Here is a 21,179-nt window from a genome sequence, read left to right on the forward strand (position 1 = left end):
AAGAAGTAATTTAGAATGAATAAATCCATTCCTCTGTCATTAAACTCCAGCACTTCGTTGACGGCCGGCCGACACCCGCTCACCCTGATCCACTGCCTGCATTGGCATATGACCATAGCGTTACACCTGCGAGACGTCCGCCAAAGTTGCGACCAGTGTCAGTGCCACCAAGGAAAAGACTACGAGTTGACAGGAGGCCAGATAATACTGAAATCATCAGGTGATTATCTGATATGGGTCACTGACGTGACGATTCATTTTTAGCAAATAATAAGCAAATAATAACAATAATGCAATATTTTTAATTTTGTACATATTACATTACAAATTACAATCACATCAGATGTTATATAGCCTGCTAAGCATATTATTTTGGAAATATCAAATGTGTATATATCATATTAACAGCGTCGGGTGTGATCTACAAGACATGGGTACAGGAGAGATGGCAACAGAATCATTAATGGAGGATACCACTACAGGGGAGAGCACTCTGGTCACTGTAATGGGTATGTGTTTTGTTTTTTGTTAGTGATGTCTAACTGCACAGGGCTGGTAGGAAATGCTCAAAAAAGAACCAGTCTAGTTTAGATTTAATTTTCCCCCACATTTCTGCATCAAATTGAATGCATTCCAGATGGTAGTCATTGTCACATTTTACAAAAAAGTCACACCATGGCATCCCAGTTATTCCCATCTGTCCTATAACTTGGTAATAGTACTCATGATTACGTTTGAGACGGTATGTGTCACCACTGTGCTTTTGGAGGTATTTACAACCTGTGTAGCTGTACTGGTCTGGGCACTTTATTTCTAAAAGTCCATAGCTTTTGTCACAACCACGCTGAAGGACTTTCCTGTCAGGAGATGTACCTAAATGGCGGGTGTTGGGATTGACGACAAAGCCACACATGTACACTTGATTTCCTGTGACCCCTGTGTATTGGGCTGCAGCAACTGGCTCAAGCTCCAGCCCTCTCTTCATTGCTGAGGTTTGCAGTGTCTTCTTCCTCAGCATGCTGGTGGCAAGCTGCTCGTAGTCTGCTTTCCTGGAGTATACTCTCTTGAAAGAGGATGAAGTAAGACGGTGAGAGCGGACACAATGCAAGATATTGTTGGTGCTCTGTTGTCTGGTTTGTTTCTCCAGTGCCTCAGATTCAGACCTTGAGACCATCATGGTATTATAGCATTTCATCTGATCTTTTGTTAGGACTGTGCAGAAAGTGCTTGGCTGTGGTGGTAAAGGGAATACTGGAAAATCATCAGTAGGGTTTGATAGGGAGGATCTTGGCAAAGTGTTGTCCAATAATGGGAGCTACACACACAAGAAAGAAGAAAAAAGTATATTGCAATGTTTTTTAGTTATTTACACTTTGTTTATGTCCTGTGTTTAATAAAACACTAGTTCTAATCATTTCATTATTATGTTTACAGAGTGCACAGATGACCAACCCCAGATGAAAGAAAAACAGGAGGAACTGGAACGACTGAAGACTCTTCTTGCTCAAAAAGAAAAAGAAAATGACTTGCTAAGGGCGAAAATACAAACTTGTCAGTCTCCTTACCCACTAACAGCCGAGGTGATAAATAACAGCAGTGTCCCTAACTACTTCCGATACTGCACTGGGTTCACTTACGATGAGTTTAACAAACTGTGTACATTTTTCAGACTACCAGATAACGACACAGTACCACAAACACACATCCCCTTAACATATGAGAAATTGAACAGGCACATCCGGCATATGCCTTTACGTCAACAATTTATACTTGTACTTATGAGACTAAGACAAAACTTCAACCTCAAAGAGCTAGCTTTCAAATTTCAAATTGATATGCAAAGTGTTAGCACTTTATTTAGTTCATGGATTGACTTCATGTATGGTAGGCTAGGTAATGTGTCTGTTTGGCCACACAGGGACATAATCACAGAAAACATGCCAGCCAACTACAAATCAGAGTTTCCAACAACTTTTGCCATTCTTGATTGCACAGAGATAAAGATAGAGAAACCCAGCTCACTGTTAGTGCAAAGTCAGACTTATTCTAACTACAAGTCGGTAACACTTTAGAATACTGTATCTTACTTACTGCATAACTAATAAGGAATTATTGAGGAACTAATAGATAATTATTTATTAACACTTAAGTCACTACTGTTAACTACTAAGGAAGATGTGTTAACTAATTAGTATGTAATAGAATTGTATGATTGTGTTAAGTTTCAGTTAGTTAATCAATAACTAATGAATTATGTCATAACTCTTGAAGAACTATTATTAATTATCTATTAACTAATGTGCAAGAAAAATAACTAAGAAGTAACTACTAATGAACAGTCATACACAGTGGTTACTACAATAAACCGTTTTATTTTAGCAGTGGAGTGGTGGATGAAGTACACAAATCAAGTACTTGAGTAAAAGTACAGATAACCCAATAAAATATTACTCCAGTAAAATGATAAACTATTGGCCTATTCATTTTCAAAATTACCTTAGTAAAAGTACAAAGGTAATTACTTGAAAAGTAAAAAGCACTGATCAATGTTTTTTATTTTATTTTCTAGCCAGTTTTAGTCATTCTTCAGCACTAATAAAAAAGATAAGTGCAGACATTTACTAGGCTATATATTGATCTGCAAATAAGCAAACTTTTTATTTAATTAGCAAAATGTATCGTAATGTATGATAACTTATCTATTTTACAAAGGTTTAGATAATACCGTAATAATGTGTTTTTTACAGTAAGTTTGATTTGAGTCAGAAGTATGTGGTAATTCTGTATTAATTACTAATGAGTTCCCTATATTCTCACTTTAGAATACTGTTCCAGGTTCCAAGTAATTCCTGAAGAATTATCTAATAATTATTTGTTAATTACCAATTAATTACCTTATATGTTCACTTTAGAATACTGTTTCAGGTTATCCTAATTCCTGGATAATTATTTGATAATTATTTATTAATTACTAATGAGTTCCCTATATTCTCACTTTAGAATACTGTTCCAGGTTCTAAGTAATTCCTGCAGAATTATTTGATAATTATTTATGAATTACTAATAAGTTCCCTATATTTTCAGTTTCCCTCAGTCATTGCCTCAAACATGAATTTACTCAATGGCATTCTATGCTGAGGAAAACAGACACACAGTACTGTATATAAAATATAAAAACTAATCTGAGGTTAGTTTTGTATGACTGTTCATTAGTAGTTACTTCTTAGTTATTTTTCTTGAACCTTAATTAGTAGATAATTAGTAGTAGTTCTTCAAGAGTTATGACAGAATTCATTATTTATTGATTAACTAACTGTTACTTAACACAATCATAAAAATATATTACATACTGATTAGTTAACACATCTTCCTTAGTAGTTAACAGTAGTGAAGAAGTAGTTAATGAATAATTACCTATTAGTTCTTCAATAATTACTTATTAGTTATGCAGTAAGTAAGATACAGTATTCTAAAGTGTTACCTACAAGTCTACTAACACACTTAAGTCTCTGATAGTCTGTGATCCTCGTGGCTCCATTATGTTTACATCTACACTTTACACGGGATCCATTTCTGACCAAGAGCTGTTCAGATGCAAAATCAAAGATTTACTGAAAGGTCTTCTTCAGTGTGGCTACCTTAAGAAAGGTGATGGGCTCATGGTGGATAAGGGGTTTCTCATTGAGAAAGATGTGAAGGAGCTTGACCTTAATCTAAACATTCCACCATTTGCAAAGTCAAATCTTCAAATGCCAGTCCCAGATGTTGAGATGACAAAGAAAATAGCCAAACACCGAGTGCATGTCGAAAGAGCAATAGCCAAAGTCAAAAAATGTAAGATCGTATCTGGTAGGATCCCTAATTCCATGTTAGGAAATATAAACCAGATATGGTTTGTGGTGTGTATGTTGTCTAATTTCCAGCAGCACATTATTCGGGCATAGGCTGCTAAAGAAACCGCATAGGGACAGCAAAGTGCTGCAGTTAACCCATGTGGCCATGATTTCTGTCTGCCTGTTACACAAGTTATTAGAATGAATACTATGTATAATGTATTAACTAACATGAACAAACAATTAGCAATACATTTGTTACTGTATGTCTTTGTTAATGTTAGTTAATAAAAATCCAAGCTATTCATTGTTTTTCATGTTAGTTCACAGTGCATTAACTAATACAAATCTTGATTTTGAATAATCTATAAGTAAATGTTTAAATTAACAGTAAGATTAATAAATGCTGTAGAAGTATTGTTCATTCTTAGTTTGAATTTTTGTTACATCGTGAATGTTTTTATTTTGTAATGAACTGTGGCTGCCTGCAAATGATAATAAATTAATCTTAATCTGTATCAAGTTTTAATCTGTCACTGCTTTACCTGGTAGCTCAAACCACTTCCAAGGGGGTACATTTCCTGACCTACTGCTACATCTATTGGTGGCCTGTTTGCTATGTAGCTCATAGGTGTCCCTGTAAATCCTCTCAGTAACTCCAAATCCTCATCTGTCACCTCAGACAAGGCTCTGCAATATACAAAATTCATGTCTACTTGTATCATAAAAGTCCAGATTACTGGTACTCTAACGCCGCAGTAAGTTATTAGTTTATCAAATTTGGTATTTCTATTCGTATTTATAAAGCATAAAAAACTACTCACCTGTCTTTGCTGTAGTGACAGAAGAAGGGTTTCCGTTTTCGGTCCGTCTTCGCCTTCGCCACCACAACAGCTGTTACGGGCAGCGGTGTTATTTTTTTGCCTCTTGGTTTATGCCACTGTTGTGGCAGGCTTGTGGAGGACTGGGCTGACACACTGTTAATATTTTGGGCTTTACATAGATCCAGGGTATAGATAAGACCAACGACATGGGCGCAGAAACCTGTGGAGCTAACCACACGTTGTGTCGTTACAGCACACTCATGTTACGGTAGTTAACACTTTGCTAGAATGACTTACTGAATGTAACGTTATAAATGTATACTGCTTTTGCTTTTTAATGATTTTAAAAGTGAACAGATAGTTATATACCCAGCTTTACAGGAACAGTGTTGTTCTTTAATGTTATTATCCTCAGTCTCAATCGCTAGGTGATGTGGTGGTTCACTTTTTCCCTGTGACCTGTAGGCTATAGCTTTAATATTTATTTTGTTTTCATTTCGAGTCACGTTCACGTCCTGAATATATCCCTCGAAAGCAAATTGCAGACCTTTCTGTCTGCTTCTGTCTGAAATCAAGTAATTTTTCCAGAAATTATTTACAATTTCCCCAGGGAGTGTACAAATTGACAGCGGGAGCGCCATGGCTGGAACCGGTAGCTTGTCGGGCATAGCGACAGTAACTAAGGGGGGCGGGACTTTGCGAAGGGTGAATTAGCATTCATAATGTTGCAAGTGCTAGCACCAGATAGTTGTCAACTTACCTTGATAATTGTGAATAAATTCCTCAACGAAGAATTTATAGCCCTTGCTTCTTTAACTGTTGAGTGCCGTCCAACAATTCTGTCAACATCCTCAAATCTGAGTCGTGGCAGTGTCGAGAGAGAAGTTGTGAAATAACGCTCCATGTTCACTCTATATCGGTGGTTCTCAACCTCTCCTGCAGGAACCCCCTGACAGGCCATGTTTCAGTTTTAACCCTGAAATGGCACACCTGATTCAATTAATGAGTAGTTATTAGAGTAGGAAGAGTAGTGTTGAAAACCTTTTCTTCGTCGAAGCAAGAAACCAGGAGACGTTTGGGATCACGTTCAAGAAGTTATTCTTTATTGAGGACTTTGCGTTGACGTGGCTGCAGTTCTTCCAAAACAGTCTGACTAACTTAACATGGTTTTCTTATAGGCATTTCAGTGGGCTGTCCTAAAGGTGCTGACCTTACACACAGTCTTAGGGATGACCACTAAATCTAATCATCTAAAGACAATAGAGGCAATTGCCCCCAACTGAGATAATGGTACCCCCCCAAATGGTATAAACAACAAATGGTCACGAGACCTTAGACTATGTAACATTCACACACAGTTCAACTCTTAGTTGGAAGATCAAAGACTAACAAAACCCCTGACTATTACAATGTTTAGACAGCTGACTTACAGCTGATTTCTGATCAGTAAATTGATGCCATCATGTTCACCTTGAATGCTCAATACAGTGTAGTTCACCTTAGTTTTTCATGTGATGTTATGTAAGGAAGCAGGATCAGCAGATCTAAAACATATTCTTAAATTTGAATCCTTCAGTCCCCTCTTTGAGAGTTCTAATAACTCTCACAAAATACAAATTTAAGCACTTACAAGTTCATTCTTGTAACTTGAAAAAGTTACAGGCACGTATAACTTATTCTGTGTTGTGTCCTTGATTTACATGAGTGTCATAGTTCTTCTCAAAACCATAACTGTTGACATCTGCGACGCAGGGTGTAAAATGTCATATAAACTACATGATTACACAGAAAACCATGTAGCATAAGAGTGGAAGTCTTGAAAGTCCATGGCGCCTGAATAGCTGTGTTTTCTTTTATGGTTGGAACTCATTTTCTCGTGAACAAGTTTCTGAACCATGAAGAATTATCTTCAGTCATCTGGTGTGTAATTTTGTTGAAAGATCAAGATTGCTTGTTGGTTAACCCGACATTAACCCGGTGCAGCACTCATGTAATGGTGCAGGCTTGTAGTCTTGATCATGTCGATGGATGACTGAAGGTTTCGTATGTAAGTCTCTGCGTTGTGTATTTTTCTTCTGTGTTGGTTGGCTCGGCAGTGGGTCTAGTTGTTTTCTTGAGGTTGTGGCTTCATATGCAGGTGAGGAGGTCTTTGCATATGGATATCGGGATAGCCATCAAGTGGTATCTGCACAGAGGAAGAAAGAAAACAAAAGACAACAGAGCAGTATTTGTCCAAACACTAGGGTTGTAGCAGTATTTGTTTAAACACCAGGGTTGTAGCGTTTTCAGAGTCTGCTGTTGTTGTTTCATTCTTTCCCTATTTCTTAATTGATTTGACACCTATGGACCAGTGAGGTAAGGATGGTGTCTTCACCCTGGGTTCACCCCCGAACGCCTGTTGCGTTCAGTTCTTCCCAGGGCACCTCACTTGTCCGTGTGTCCTATCCTGTCCCTGTTGTGTACACACACTGTACAGTGTGTGAGAAAATTGGCACATTTCCATTCTCCAGTGAAACATCAGTCATAGTAGACATCATATATAGAGCATGGGGGTCTGACTGGAATATTTCTGTGGTATAGCATTTAAGGCTGTGAGTATACTGAATGTCCCCCAAACAAAGGCTGTGACAGTCAATAAGTCTTTCATCTTTGTTGTAAGTTACTGGGGAGATTAAGCAATCACAGCCCAAATGGTTAACACCTCAAAAAGCTTACCCACGAGTCCAATGACGAGGGGAGGGGTTGCTTCAAAGTAGCAAACAAATGTAGTAAAAGCTGCATAACATTGTTAACTTGTCTTAAGTTATTTTTGTTTTTTCTACACTCTTTTCCAAAATGTCCGTGCTTGCCACAGTAAGAACAACTGGCTTCTCTAGGACTTTTGCGTTTCTTTTGCTTCTCTGAGTTTCCCTTAACAGAAACTGCTGCAATTCTTACTCTCTCTTTGACATCAGAGTCTCTTTCCCAAGTAACAAAACTGTCCAAGTTGTCTTGCAGGGTTCTCGTACACCATGTGATGTTTAAGTAAGGCAGGGTTCACCAATCTCGGTCCTGGAGGGCCGCTGTCCTGCAGAGTTTAGCTCCAACACACCTGTTTGAAAGTTTCTAGTATGCCTAGTGAGACCTTGATTAGCTGGTTCAGGTGTGTTTAATTGGGGTTGGAGCTAAACTCTGCAGGACAGCGGCCCTCCGGCAGGGACGTGCACAGACATTTTGAGACAAATATATATATTAACGCAACTCTGACTTCATTTTTAAAAAATTTAAAAAATTAATTTAAAAAGTTAATTAATTTTATCTTCCTCAAACTCGCGCAATTGTTTCATTTTCAAAAGATGTCTACAAAATAATCAGTTCACACAGAAACCATGGTCTCCTTAGTATTCACTAGGTTTATAGAGCAGCAAAGGAAACCATTCCACAATGTGCATGTTTTGAAAACATTTTCTATGCTACTAGTTTCAAGTATTTATTAATTGTTTAAATACTTTTTGTTTCACAAGCAAAATAACTTTTTAGCTTCACACAACCAAGCATCAGAATACTGAATTGCCTTAATGTTTTTATCAAATACATTAATAATATTATTGCTATGCATGTACACACACAGACACAATATCTGATGGTGACTGACATGGACTTAGTTTCACATTTGAGGGAGGACTGTATCATCATCATCAAATAAAACCTTCAAAATCCACATTTAGATGGAGTTTGTTTTAAACCTACTTCACTCTTAAAAATATTATGTGGCTTAGTAAATATTACAGAAATATTTAACTTTATTAACTTAATAAAATCTCTGAAAATCTTACTTGATTGTTTGAATTAAACTTACCAAAATAATTGAGTAAAAATTCAATAAAAGCCAATGTCATGTATGTATTTGTGGTTGTATGGAATACTATTTTATAAAGGTTTAGAGGAAATAAAAAAAGTTAAATTACTCATAAATAAAAAGTTAATTTATAAATATTGTTATTTTTAATGTTTAATGTTAACTTATTTCTACTCAGTTTTATTTATTAATGTACCAGATGCAGTTACTCAGATTTACTACATTTTTTAGAGTGTATCCTCCGTCTGTTTGCATCTGTAGATTTCCTCTAAATTCACCAATTTAGATTTCTAAATTTCAGGGGGAAAGACTCTTGATGTAATTAAGTCATTAACTGGGGACGTTCTGTATGCAAATTAGGCGTCAACTACTTAAAATGCGCACATTTGCATCTAATTGACGGCAATGCAGGTAAATAGGATAAACAAAATAAATAAAGCATATCACATGGCTTGGTTGAATTCCAATGTAGAATGCGGTCTGTTATCAAGAAATAATATATGTGCGGAGTTTAACGGACCGTTGCCATGAAAAGCAGAGCGTTGCTATGGACTCACAGGAACCGAATCAACCGTAGAGACGGAGCGTACTATTTTCTTTAGCGGAAGCAACAATCGGGTTTTAATCGGGAGAGAGAGAGAGAGAGGGAGCGCTTCAGAACTCCTGACGTGATATTTAGATATACTATTCTTCAATAAATATATTTGTTTGACAGGGAAGCTGTGCGCAAACAGGAATAGGCCTATATATTATTTTTCAAAAAAAAAAAAAAAAAAAAAAAAAGCACCCCAGAAAAAAGGGCACTTTCTCTCCAGGAATAAAAAGGGCAGGTGCTCAAGCCCCCTTTGATGTCTATGTGTGCACGTGCCTGCCCTCCGGGACCGAGATTGGTGAACCCTGAAGTAAGGCAACGCCTTTCTGTGTTCTGGCAAAAGACAATGAAACCATGTGCGAACCAAAGGGCCATTATCACCTAACACCTTCTCTGGAGTGTCTGCAATTCCACTGTACGCTGCAGCTGACTGGCAGAGTCGTTCTGTGTACTCACAAACAGTTTCACCCTTCTTCTGTACACAATTGGTAATTTTCGACCAATTGATTTTGGGTCCCAAGAGATTCTTTAGGATTTTCAAAACACCTTCTCTCAAATCACCTTTACTGGCATGTTGTAGTTCAGAAGTAACAGCAGACTCAAAATTGTTGAATTCAGATTCAGTTAGAATTTGTGATATCAGCTGTGTGACTTCTGGCAACGACATGTCGTAAAGACGCATTTTACTGATCAATGCTCTTCTAAATTCAGAAAAATTTGTGCGTGCTGAGGGTAAGCTCTGGGATAGTCTCTCTACATCTTTAGGACCTAAAGATGTTTTGTCAACAGTTTGCATATGGACAACAGAAGAGTTGGGAGTAACACTTTCAGTTCCCTGAGATCTTCTCCTAGCCCCACAAACCTGCACTGAATCTACAGGCTCATCAGTTACTGATTGGATGGCTACATCTGTTTCAAAGAAAGCTTTTAAGTCAGGATAATTGTTATCAGGCTGACTAACTTCTTCCACATCAGTTTTTTCTGCATCTTTGTTGCAGTTTACTTTCTTAGTCACAGAAGATAATCTAGCACGGAGCTCTTTGATCTGTTTCTCTAGCCCTTCACATTGTTTTTGGGGATGCTTGCTCCAAGCACCTTTTTACAATCTTCAATAGACCATACTTTGTCTGCATCAATGCCAAATTTCCATTTTCCAATTGCCAAGAGTCCATGTGCTCTCTTAACAAAGACTTAAACTCATTGTCTGTCCATAACGGGCTAGCTAATCCACCTTTCTCTGTTGTGGGTATCAGTCTAGCATTCCTTCTAACCATTTTGTGACTTCCTTTGTTACTTAACAATCACAAAACACTAAAACTTCTCTCTACTGTCTTACAAACAGAGGGTACAATCTTATTAGCACATGACGCTAAATCTTCTCTAGCCTACAGAGGATAGGTCTTCTCTAGCAAGAGGATACACACAATATTAACATGTAACTGTTAATCTTCCCTGCCTGGCAGAGGATATCTTTCATCTCTAAGAGCAAACTTTAGAGGCTTATCTTTAGTTAACCAAACTCTACAGCTGTTTGTTAACTACTTCTCTGAACGGCGCAGAGGAAAACAATTTTGTACTGGTTTGCAACGGTTCTTTGAATGGAGTGAAACTCACCAAATCTTTGTTTGTAGAGAAAGATTCCGTCTGGAAAAGTTCAGTCTTTGAGATTCTTTGTGCTTGAAGTTTCAAGATTCAGATCTTTCAGCTTGAAGTTCTTTGTTGAGTTCTTTGAGCTTGAAGTTTCAAAATTCAGTCTGGAACTCAGTCAGAAAAGTTCATTCTTGGTTTCTTGAAGTTTCAAGATTCCGTCTGGAAAAGTTCATTCTTTGTTGAGTTTCAGTTTCTCCATCCGGGTCACGGCACCATCTGTTGTAAACTTTTTCAGCAAAACCAGGAGACGTTTGGGATCACGTTCAAGAAGTTATTCTTTATTGAGGACGTTGCTGCAGTTCTTCCAAACAGTCTGAAGTACATAATTGTTCATGGTGTCTTATAGGCTTTTTAGGAGGAGGGACTTTTGAAGGTGGAGACAAATTCAAACAAAGCATGTAAATGAGTATACAGGTTTAGGTAACACACCCTAGACTGAGGGTCTGGCCAATCCTAATTCAATCAGCATAACAGTCTATTGCATTGCAAATTGCATAGACGAATCATTTGTGTGCTAATCCCATCAGTCTGAGTGAAACTGGGACTCCAAGCGCCATTAAAGACAATAAGGAGAAAACAGGAATGGCAACTTTGCTGAGCAGAATCATTATCTTACCCTTAAATGCTAAATACAATATTCTTTACCGTGATGTTATGTAAGGAAGCATATTTGAAATAGATTCTTAAATTTGGAATCCTTCACATATTACATAAAACCTCAAGTATGTGGGGCTCCTCATTTTTCCTCATAGACCAATAACACCTAGCTCTCACTACCACCTTGCGATCAACAACATTAGGGACTGAACACATGAAAATGGTTAGCAATTAGCATTCATAATGTTGCAAGTGCTAACGCCAGATAGTTGTCAACTTACCTTGATAATTGTGAATAAATTCCTCAACGAAGAATTTATAGCCCTTGCTTCTTTAACTGTTGAGTGCCGTCCAACAATTCTGTCAACATCCTCAAATCTGAGTCGTGGCAGTGTCGAGAAAGAAGTTGTGAAATAACGCTCCATGTTCACTCTATATCGGTGGTTCTCAACCTCTCTTGCAGGAACCCCTTGACAGGTCATGTTTCAGTTTTAACCCTGAAATGGCACACCTGATTCAATTAATGAGTAGTTATTAGAGTAGGAAGAGTAGGAATTAGTCAATTAATCAGTTAGTCAACTACTCATTAAGCCTTTAATTAATTGAATCAGGTGTGCCATTTCAGGGTTAAAACAGAAACATGGCCTGTCAGGGGGTCACTGCAGGAGAGGTTGAGAACCCCTGCTCTATATGAAAACACCGTAGTTTCAGCTCTGGTGGAAATCCGTTTACCTGACGTGACGTAGTTTCCAGTTGCGTGTGAAAAAGGCGAATCAGATTCAGAACGATGATCAAAACACAGAAGGAGTAGATCGAGTCAAACACCCCCAAAGCTTCACAGTCGTTTTCTCTTTATGTGTTGCGCTTCATTTCATTTGGAAACATTAAGCAATTTACAAGCCGTTTAATGTTTGATGATCACGTTATTTTACATTTGAGTTAGCAATCTTCTATCACTTGTTTCAGCTTCTTCTTCTTCTGTATTTTGATCCAGAGATTCCGTAGCAAAAGATGTGTCATAGCGCCCCCTACCGTATAACATGGATAGCTGGAAAATTCAGTCAATGGTGGGGAAAGAGTAAAGTAGAATTAAAGTAAATCCCTATGTACACCACCAGTGGACTAGCCTACACAAAAATTCAGATACACAGAATTAGAAACATATCTGTTTTATATCAATATTTTAATCAATATTTTCAAACAATGTAATTCATAAGACTGTATATGAAAAACTATGTAAAAAAAGTACATTTAATAGGCTACTCGATCAAAAGAGTTAACACAACTACAAGCCAAGTATACTTATATCTCGATCAAAAGATACAAGTACAAGAGTACAAGTACAGGCCGCCAAATATACTTGGACTTTTCTCAGTATAAGTCAATTACATGTGTAATTTTAAGTATATTTCTGAGAATTACATAAAGTATATTTTTTGAGAAGTATATAAAATGTAGACTGAAAGTATGAAAATTTGAAGAAAACTGGAGGACAAACCCTGAAATGTATCAAACAGAACACATACTCAAAACAACCTTACCTAATTGAAATAAATTAAATAAATAAATAATAATAAATAAAACAACCAGGTAGAGTAAAAACAGATACACAAAAAACCTGAAATACATCAGGCATCATGCAAAAAACAAACAAACTGTAAATTATTTATAAAACAGTTTAAGAGCACGTGGAATAAAAGAAAGTTCATGTCTTTTTGATTTACTCCTGGGCACAACAAACTCCCTATGCTGCCGTAGTAGGTAAGTAGGTCTTGGAGCCACAGACAGGAAACAATGCAGTGGTGATGAACTGTCCTTGAGTAGTTTTGTAAAAGTACGTATAGTGGCCTTGTCGCGCCTCTCACTCAGTGATGGGAGAGTAGAAGTTGGAACACCTATTATCCGACAGCAATGTTTTTGGACCCTCTCTAGCTCATCAGAGAGACCTTTAGGTAGTCCACCCCATACTGGGCTAGCGTACTCAAGGACTGGCCGTATAAATGTCAGATATACTTTCATTAAAACATCACAAGGGAGACCCGCATTTTTAGCAACACAGAGATAGTGTATTCTAGGACGCACCTTCGAAATCATGTACTTAATGTGGGCATCCCACGACAGATCAGAAGAAATTTGGACTCCAAGCAGTTTAAAAGTGGAAACTCTGCCAATTGCATGTCCTGATATTACGGGAGAGGAAGGACAGGGAATGTTTTCATCTTTCCTGGCGCTTATGACCATGTCCACTGTCTTACCTCTATTCATTGCCAATGAAAATTCCTGTCCCCAATCCGCCACTGAATCCAAGGCCCTCTGAGTTAGTCCTGGTAGGGATCCCATTAAAAATTCAGTAATTGTTAGGTCATCAGCATATTTTACCGGAATTACTGAAGGAGGCAGAAAGGAATCCAAGCTGTTTATGGCGATGACAAAAAGCAGAGGGGATAGAAGACCACCGGAACACCAGCTGTAATTGGATAGGAGTTAGACACACAGGAGCCCCACTTCACCTTTTGCTCTCTGTTACTCAGATAGCTCCTTACACTGAGCCAGAGCGGTTGTCTGACATTCATGTCAGCTAAAGCATAGAGCAGTTGACAATGATCAATTGTGTCAAAAGCTCGAGTAAAATCAACAAAAACAGCATGGATGTCCAATTTAGGATTGGCGTTAAGTGCATCATGCCAGGATTGCAAAATATGAATCAGAGCAGTATCAGTTGATCTGTTCGCCATGAAGCCATGTTGTGATGGTTGAATTTTAGCAACTGTATCCTCTAGAATGGCATCTCTGAGGATTCCTTCATACACTTTTCCAACACAGCTGAGTAATGAAATCTGCCGATAGTCTACTGGAAAACTAGGCTTTGTTTTTTTGGGAACAGCCTTGACCACAGCCTCCTTCCATTGTTTTGGGAAAATATTATTTTGCATGCACGTGTTAAAAATATCACATAGCACCGGTGCCAGTTCCTCGTGAAAGGTCTTTAATATCCAAGGAGGAATGTCGTCAGGACCAGCAGCCTTTGCTGCCTTCACTTTGCGGAGTCTGACCTTGACTTGTCCAATACTCAAAGGAGGTATACTACAACTGGATAGCTTGCCGGCAACCTCTTCCTCAGACGGAGAAATATGACTCGCATAATCCCACACAGAAGCAAAGTGCTTTGCCAAGTTATCACACTCATATTGCATGATGTTATGATCCTGAGACACCACATCACTCTTATCTCCTTCCATCCCCATTAAAGCCTTCACAGACTTAAACCATTGTTTAGGCTTGGTGTTTTGCAGTTTCTCGACCTCATGTTTATAATATTGTTTCTTTGCATTCTTAATTTTTTCATTCTTCATTTAAAATATTAAGGATTTAAAAAATATATGTTTTTACCTGGGCTATTAAGGGCAATGATTAAGGTTAAATTCAATCAAATTGGTATTTGTTGAGTATTTTATTGAGAGTGCGCCCAGAAAGCTGTCAATAAAACTTTGTTCTGCAAATAGCAACATGTCATGCTGGAAACCAGATTTGGGAGGGAAAATACCCTGAGGTGCTGTAGTAATGAAACTTGCTTTTTGTTTGAATGAGACTTTAATTCTGATTGAATATCAAGAAAGATAAAGAAAGAAATGTTAAAACAAGATCAATAGATCAATTAAAAAATGCAAAAATTGTTAAAATTATAAATCATAATAATAGGAATATGCACTCTGTGATAATTAGGACATTTTGAATCATAAAAAAACTTTGATGTATTTATGTAGATGAGATATCTAAAACTGAGCAATAGGTGCTCTTAAAGTAATAAATAAATAGAAAGATATTAACTGCACATGTTTAAATATTATACTTTCTATCTGAAGGCGTCTAGAATTTGTATCCTGTTATCCCTTGTGGGAGACAGTGTGAAAAAACTGATCCATTGCAGAGACTCAAAGATTTTGGTTTGTTAAAAAAGATCATTTTTGTGCATTGAGCATTGTATGAGAATGAGATTGGGTGACCCAATTTAAATATAAATTGTGATTTGAAGTGAACAAGCACATAACAGACATCTCAGAGTCATTTTATTTTGGTTTCTTGTAAAAGAGAAAAGACAGAGAATTATTTTTGCTTATACACTGTATTCTAACTAGTTTTCTTGTCTTTTCCTGCGTTTTGCAACGAAGAAATGCTTGCTTTTTTCCACAATGAAGGACTAAGCTTTTTTAATAAAACGGTTATCTGAGTGTTAAAAATTTCAGCTGCCTTGACAAGTTGGATGACTGTAGAAAACTAAAAGAGGAAGTGGAGCCTGCAGCCAGCCTCCTGAAAGAGGAAGTTGACACCAGAGGGGTCAGCATCAAGGGGGTAGCACCCGGAAAGCATACCTTCTATGGGAGCATCCATTGGCTAACAAGCCATCACCTGCTGGTAGCAATCCATTGACTCCCATTCATTTATTCATTCAGCGAATAACTTTACATCTGAGGCGTTTAAAGACTCCATTTGTCCATTGTTTATTTCTAAAGAAACATAACAATGTATAAAAGGCTCCATTACCTTGTATCTTACACTATGGCCCCGTAGAAGCCGTTTTTGTAAAAATAAGCTAACGATTGCGTCATAACCACGCAACTCTCTGCCGCACAGTAGAGAAATTACCGTATAGACAGGAGGAGAAGCTCGCAGGCAATCGGGGGGACGTGGAGGCATAAAGTCCGATAAAGTCAATGGAGAAGCCATTGTAAGTTCATCAATAAGCCACAGTAAGTTCATCAATAGCATTGAACTGCAGGAAGTTCAATAGCGGAAGAGAAAACATAACTCACAGATCAGTTAAAACTGGGGCTGAATTCTCTGGAAGAGACATTATGAATAGAAGTTCATAAACTGCTAAGGCAGACAAAAAGGTATGAATCTCTGGCCAGAGAGGGATGTGTGAAAGTGTGTGAAAGTGAGTGTGTGAAATATGGTGTTCTGAGAAACACCAAGACAAATAAATTATGTCAATCAAAACAGCTGTATCTAAATTTATTAAGTGGGCCCACAGGGTAAAATATGCCCAATAAAATAACGGCCATGGATGATTTTGGCTAACTATCCTGAGCTGAGTTATTATTGTGGCAGAAAGAAACAGTGCCACACCTGCGCAGCGTATAACTTTGGGAAGGCAGAGAGCAAGCAAGCTTGCCCTGTCCACCCCATAATTAACTTTTTCCTTTTGCAGGATGTCATGATGGATCCCATCGAACAGAACTGATTCTGTTCCAAATGTATACAAATATTGTCTTGTTACTGTTTAACATGAAATTTCACAGGTTTCATCAAAAATGGCCAGACAAGCAGATGAGTTAATACATGTTGTCACTAACAAAAATACTTAAGGTCTCCATTCACAGGTTGTTCTTGTGGTTCAAATCTACTACACCTGACAAGGGCCAACGCTTGATTCTGTAGTTTTATCTGGAGCTTGACAGAGCGGTGGCCTCAGTAGAAAAACTTGTGATAGGGAGTTCTCACGCAGAAATGTCTGTTTGATGCTCGGATGAAGCATCCTGACTAGAACATTTTTTGTATAATACGGACCAACCTGTTTACTACCACAGATTGGCACTACCCACTAATCAGAGGAGGCCTATGGGAAGGGTATGCATAGTCTACCTATATATGGGACCTTCAGGGCCCTATTTCTACTCCTATAAAAACCCTACCTAACACACCCCTTAATTGTCACGGTTCATAAATCCTATGTCTCTTTCTTGTCTCGTGTTCTGTTGTTGTGTGTGTGTGTGTACTGATTGTGTGGGCGTGCCGGCTCATTAGCGCTCATCAGCGATCCAGCTCATCACTCTCGTCACCAACTGCAGCTCATCTCATCACCCTATATATGCTCACCACTTTCTCATCTCCTTTGTCAGATCGTTGTTTGTGGTGTCCCGGTGTTGTTCCAGTCAGTGTCTCTAGTCTTGTGCCTTCCTTGTTCCTGTTCGTGTTCCTGTGGATTTATTCTGGATTCATCGCACCTCTGGACTCATCCCACAGCACTGCTGCACTCCCTTTCACCGGGTTCATCTGGCCATCGGGGTCCCTGCGCCGCTAGCCTGTCTGTTCTGGACTTTTACCAACTACTCATCTATATAAAGAGCTTTTACTTGCAATTGCTTCCTTTTCCTCATTCGTTACATTAATACTTTCTAAAAGGGAACCGAGGTCTACTGTACAACCTTACTAAAACTCTCGTAAAGGGAGGAGACCAACAGAGCTCAACCTGCTGCCCGTAGAGCGATGGCCTAAAAACATTCACAAATTGAAGGCCTATCACCATAAAGAGCTCAAAAGAGCGCACTTACTACCAAACCCGACGCCAGACCTACAGAAGGGTTCCAAATTGAAGGAATCACTCATCACAAGTGCAAGAAGTACCTGGGGTGTAGGAAGTGTGCAGATTCAGACCGCAGTGTTATGCAAAATTTTATGCAGCCGAGTGCGCCTTCGTCTCTCTGAACTTTACCATCACGTCACAAAAAAGTTCAGAAGGCGACACTGGTGCATCGAGAAGAAAAGCTTTCTTTCTCCCCAATGTCATCCAAGTTCAACCACAGATGCCTTTCCCTGACCACCATCACCGCCATCGAGTTCGTCCGATCACGGCGGATGTTTGCCCAGAGAGCTAATCTGTAGTGCGTCGCAGCTCGTTTTCACTGCTTCAGGGGACCACCCCTCTAGACACGCCCCTGCCACCATCGTATATGCCCCGCCTTATAGGCACGATTTTTGTTTAAAAGGCGGGGCCAAAGCACTTAGTGTCGATACCTCTCCAACCGCGAGATAGTTCATGAACCTCTCATCAATTGAGGCATCGACACATAGGCCTACCCTTGTTCGCGCATCCCCTCAACGTCAGCGTAGTTTGCTCGCTGATGGCTATGGATGCGCTCTGAACACGGGTTCTTCTATGCCTTTTCGATCTATTGTATAGATCGGGCAGAAATAGAAGGCTCACAGGAGCTGGAGCGTTATGGCCGGAAAGAAACCGTTCGTGAAGTCCCTCACGCGCTCCTACAGCAGCAAAGCCTCGCTGAGCGCGTTCCATAACACTCACAACTCATCATACGCGGGGCAGGGTGGCTGTGAGGGTTCGGGTTGTAAATCCTCTTCACCCTCATCAGCCATCTCCTTCTTTCTTGGGCTGCCAGCACTTGCTGTCAGATCAGAGGATGTAAGTGACAACACATCCTCATCCGACAGCTCAAACTCGCGAATCTCCGAGGGGCATGAGAGATAAACAACTCTCTCAAACTCCTCGGGACCTGAATCACCTGGCACAGATGTCTGTCCCTCTTCCCTCGAGAAAAGGGCCAGACGAGAGCAGAGTTTTCTTAGAGGAAAAATCTCACATTCTGCACAATCAGATCCTTCAAGAGCTGATTGTGCGTGCTCTGAGCCCAAACAGTAAACGCACAAGTTGAGTGTCATCTGATGTCAGAAGCCTGACACACAGATCCACACATTTCTTGAAACGCTCATCACTTGCCATAATTGTTCCTACCTTTTTTAGGTGATTGCAAATCAGACAAAACAGTCCCTGAAGACGAAAAGAGGATGACATGTTCTCTAGTCGCCCCTTTTATACTTCCGGGTCGCACTAGTAGTGATGTCATAGGCTGTCACCAGTCAATATCAATTGCCATGATTGGACAGTTTTTCAGACACCGGTTCATGTGGAGGGCGTTCCCCAATAGCGTCATCGACGCAGTGCGAGTTCCCTTTCGAAGGGGAACCACACCCGCTGACGGTCAAAATTAAACCTCTACTTTTCAGGAAATGGAAAAAACACTTATTTTTTAAACAATTAAAAGCCGTGTTGTCAGTTTTTATTGTGGCTGTATATATGGTCATATATTTGCATGTGTCATTATATTATTAACATTTTAACAAAATCAAGTTCAAATGGAATTACAAAGTTTTTGACTAGCGAATGTAGTGACAGCATTTGAGGCAGTAAGTGCATCGCATTACGTTGAGTTATTAAGTTCATTGTAGCTATGTGGGTGCTCAGTTTTTTTTTTTAGATGTCATTTAAGCAGTGTTGGGGGTAACTCATTACAAGCAACTTGAGTTACGTAATCAGATTACTTTTTCAAGTAACTAGTAAAGTAATGCATTACTTTTTCAATTTGCAATAAAATATCTAAGTTACTTTTCCAAATAAGTAACGCTAGTTACTTTTTCACATTTATTGACTGACAGCTCTCCTGTCCCCATGTTGAGAGAAACAAAGTGAGGTGGTGGTGTGTGCGCTGTGTAAACATGATGGTTATTGTAGTTCTAGAGTAAATGTGAACTTACTCATCTCACTGCTCAAAATAAATAAAAACAGTAAACTGCAATCTCAACTTTTTTTTTTAACTCAACTTTTATAATTAACTATTAAATTACACAAATATACTTTGTGAATTTAATCTCACTTTATTAATATCTTTGCTGCTGACCTTCAATGATCTAATTCAACCATACTAATAAGCAAAAATTACTTAAGATTTAGAAATAAGAGTGTTACTTCCTTCTCCTGTATATTATTGTTCTTTAATCCAGAACAGCAGGGCAAGCGGCACCCTTTACTGTACAAGCGTAAATATACATTTCCTTCAGCCTGAGGCTTATTCAGTTCACTTTTGGTGTGAAAGGGCCTTAACATTTGCCAAAAATATAACTTTTTTGTTGGTCTTCTTATTAAAAACAAACAAACAAGCAAGCCCAGCCCAGGTGAGAAGAAAAAGTAACGTAAAAGTAACGTAACACATTACTTTTCATAAAAAGTAACTAAGTAATGCAATTAGTTACTTTTTTAGGGAGTAACGCAATATTGTAATGCATTACTTTTAAAAGTAACTTTCCCCAACACTGCATTTAAGATGCTGTTAATCTCATGTTATAAAAGATGAAGTGCAATATCTTATATCTATAAATAACATAAGCTGTTAGACACTCTGAGGAGCCAATGAAGTTACAAGGTTTAGTCACAACAAGCTCTTTTTAATACTCTTCAATGGTTAAATATTTGCAAAACCCACAGGCAGGCAGACTTAAAGGGTGACCAATAGATTTATCCAAAAAAATAAAAAATAAATAAATAAATAAAGAAAATAAAAAGTTTCTGCCCGACAGCGACGATATTTTAAATTGTATTAATTTATAAAGTAATTGTCTAAAAGACTGTTAGCATTAGAATGATATAATAATAATAATAGTAATAATAATAATAATAATAATAATAAAAATACAATATTATTTCTCCTCATTGTAACGGACATAATCCAGAATAAGATGTAAATCATCTATGACAGAAAGTCTTGACAGACTTGATGGAAGATAATTGTAATATAATTCCTGTAGCTCAGAGAGTACCATCCATGATGTATCCATGATGTAGATGGTGATGTATCCATTATTCTCAGAACCTCCATTTTAAATTGAAATTCACAGAACCTCCATCGGGAATTGATTGGATCGTTGTCATTTGCTAATTCATGTGAGTGGCAGGTAGCTGGAAGGGATGGAGGGTGAGAAGTTAATGTTTTTCAGTAAAGATTACAAGGGCATATAAATGTGTTCATGGACAATTTATTTATAATAAACACTGCAATATTCAATGTCAGTTTTGATTTCATGGGGACTTTAATCATGCTGACAATGTTAGTGGAAACTGAGACCTGGAAATTATTCAACAATGAAACCATTCACAAGTGATAATTCTGTCTACTTGACAAGCTCAAGCATGCACATTTTCACTCACCAAAAGAATATTTGACTCCTGTGGGCAAGAATACATATATCAGTAGTTTAGAATCATAGCTTTGTAA

Source organism: Squalius cephalus (genome assembly GCF_949319135.1).
Source record: "Squalius cephalus genome assembly, chromosome: 5".
In the NCBI taxonomy this organism is placed as follows: Eukaryota; Metazoa; Chordata; class Actinopteri; order Cypriniformes; family Leuciscidae; genus Squalius; species Squalius cephalus.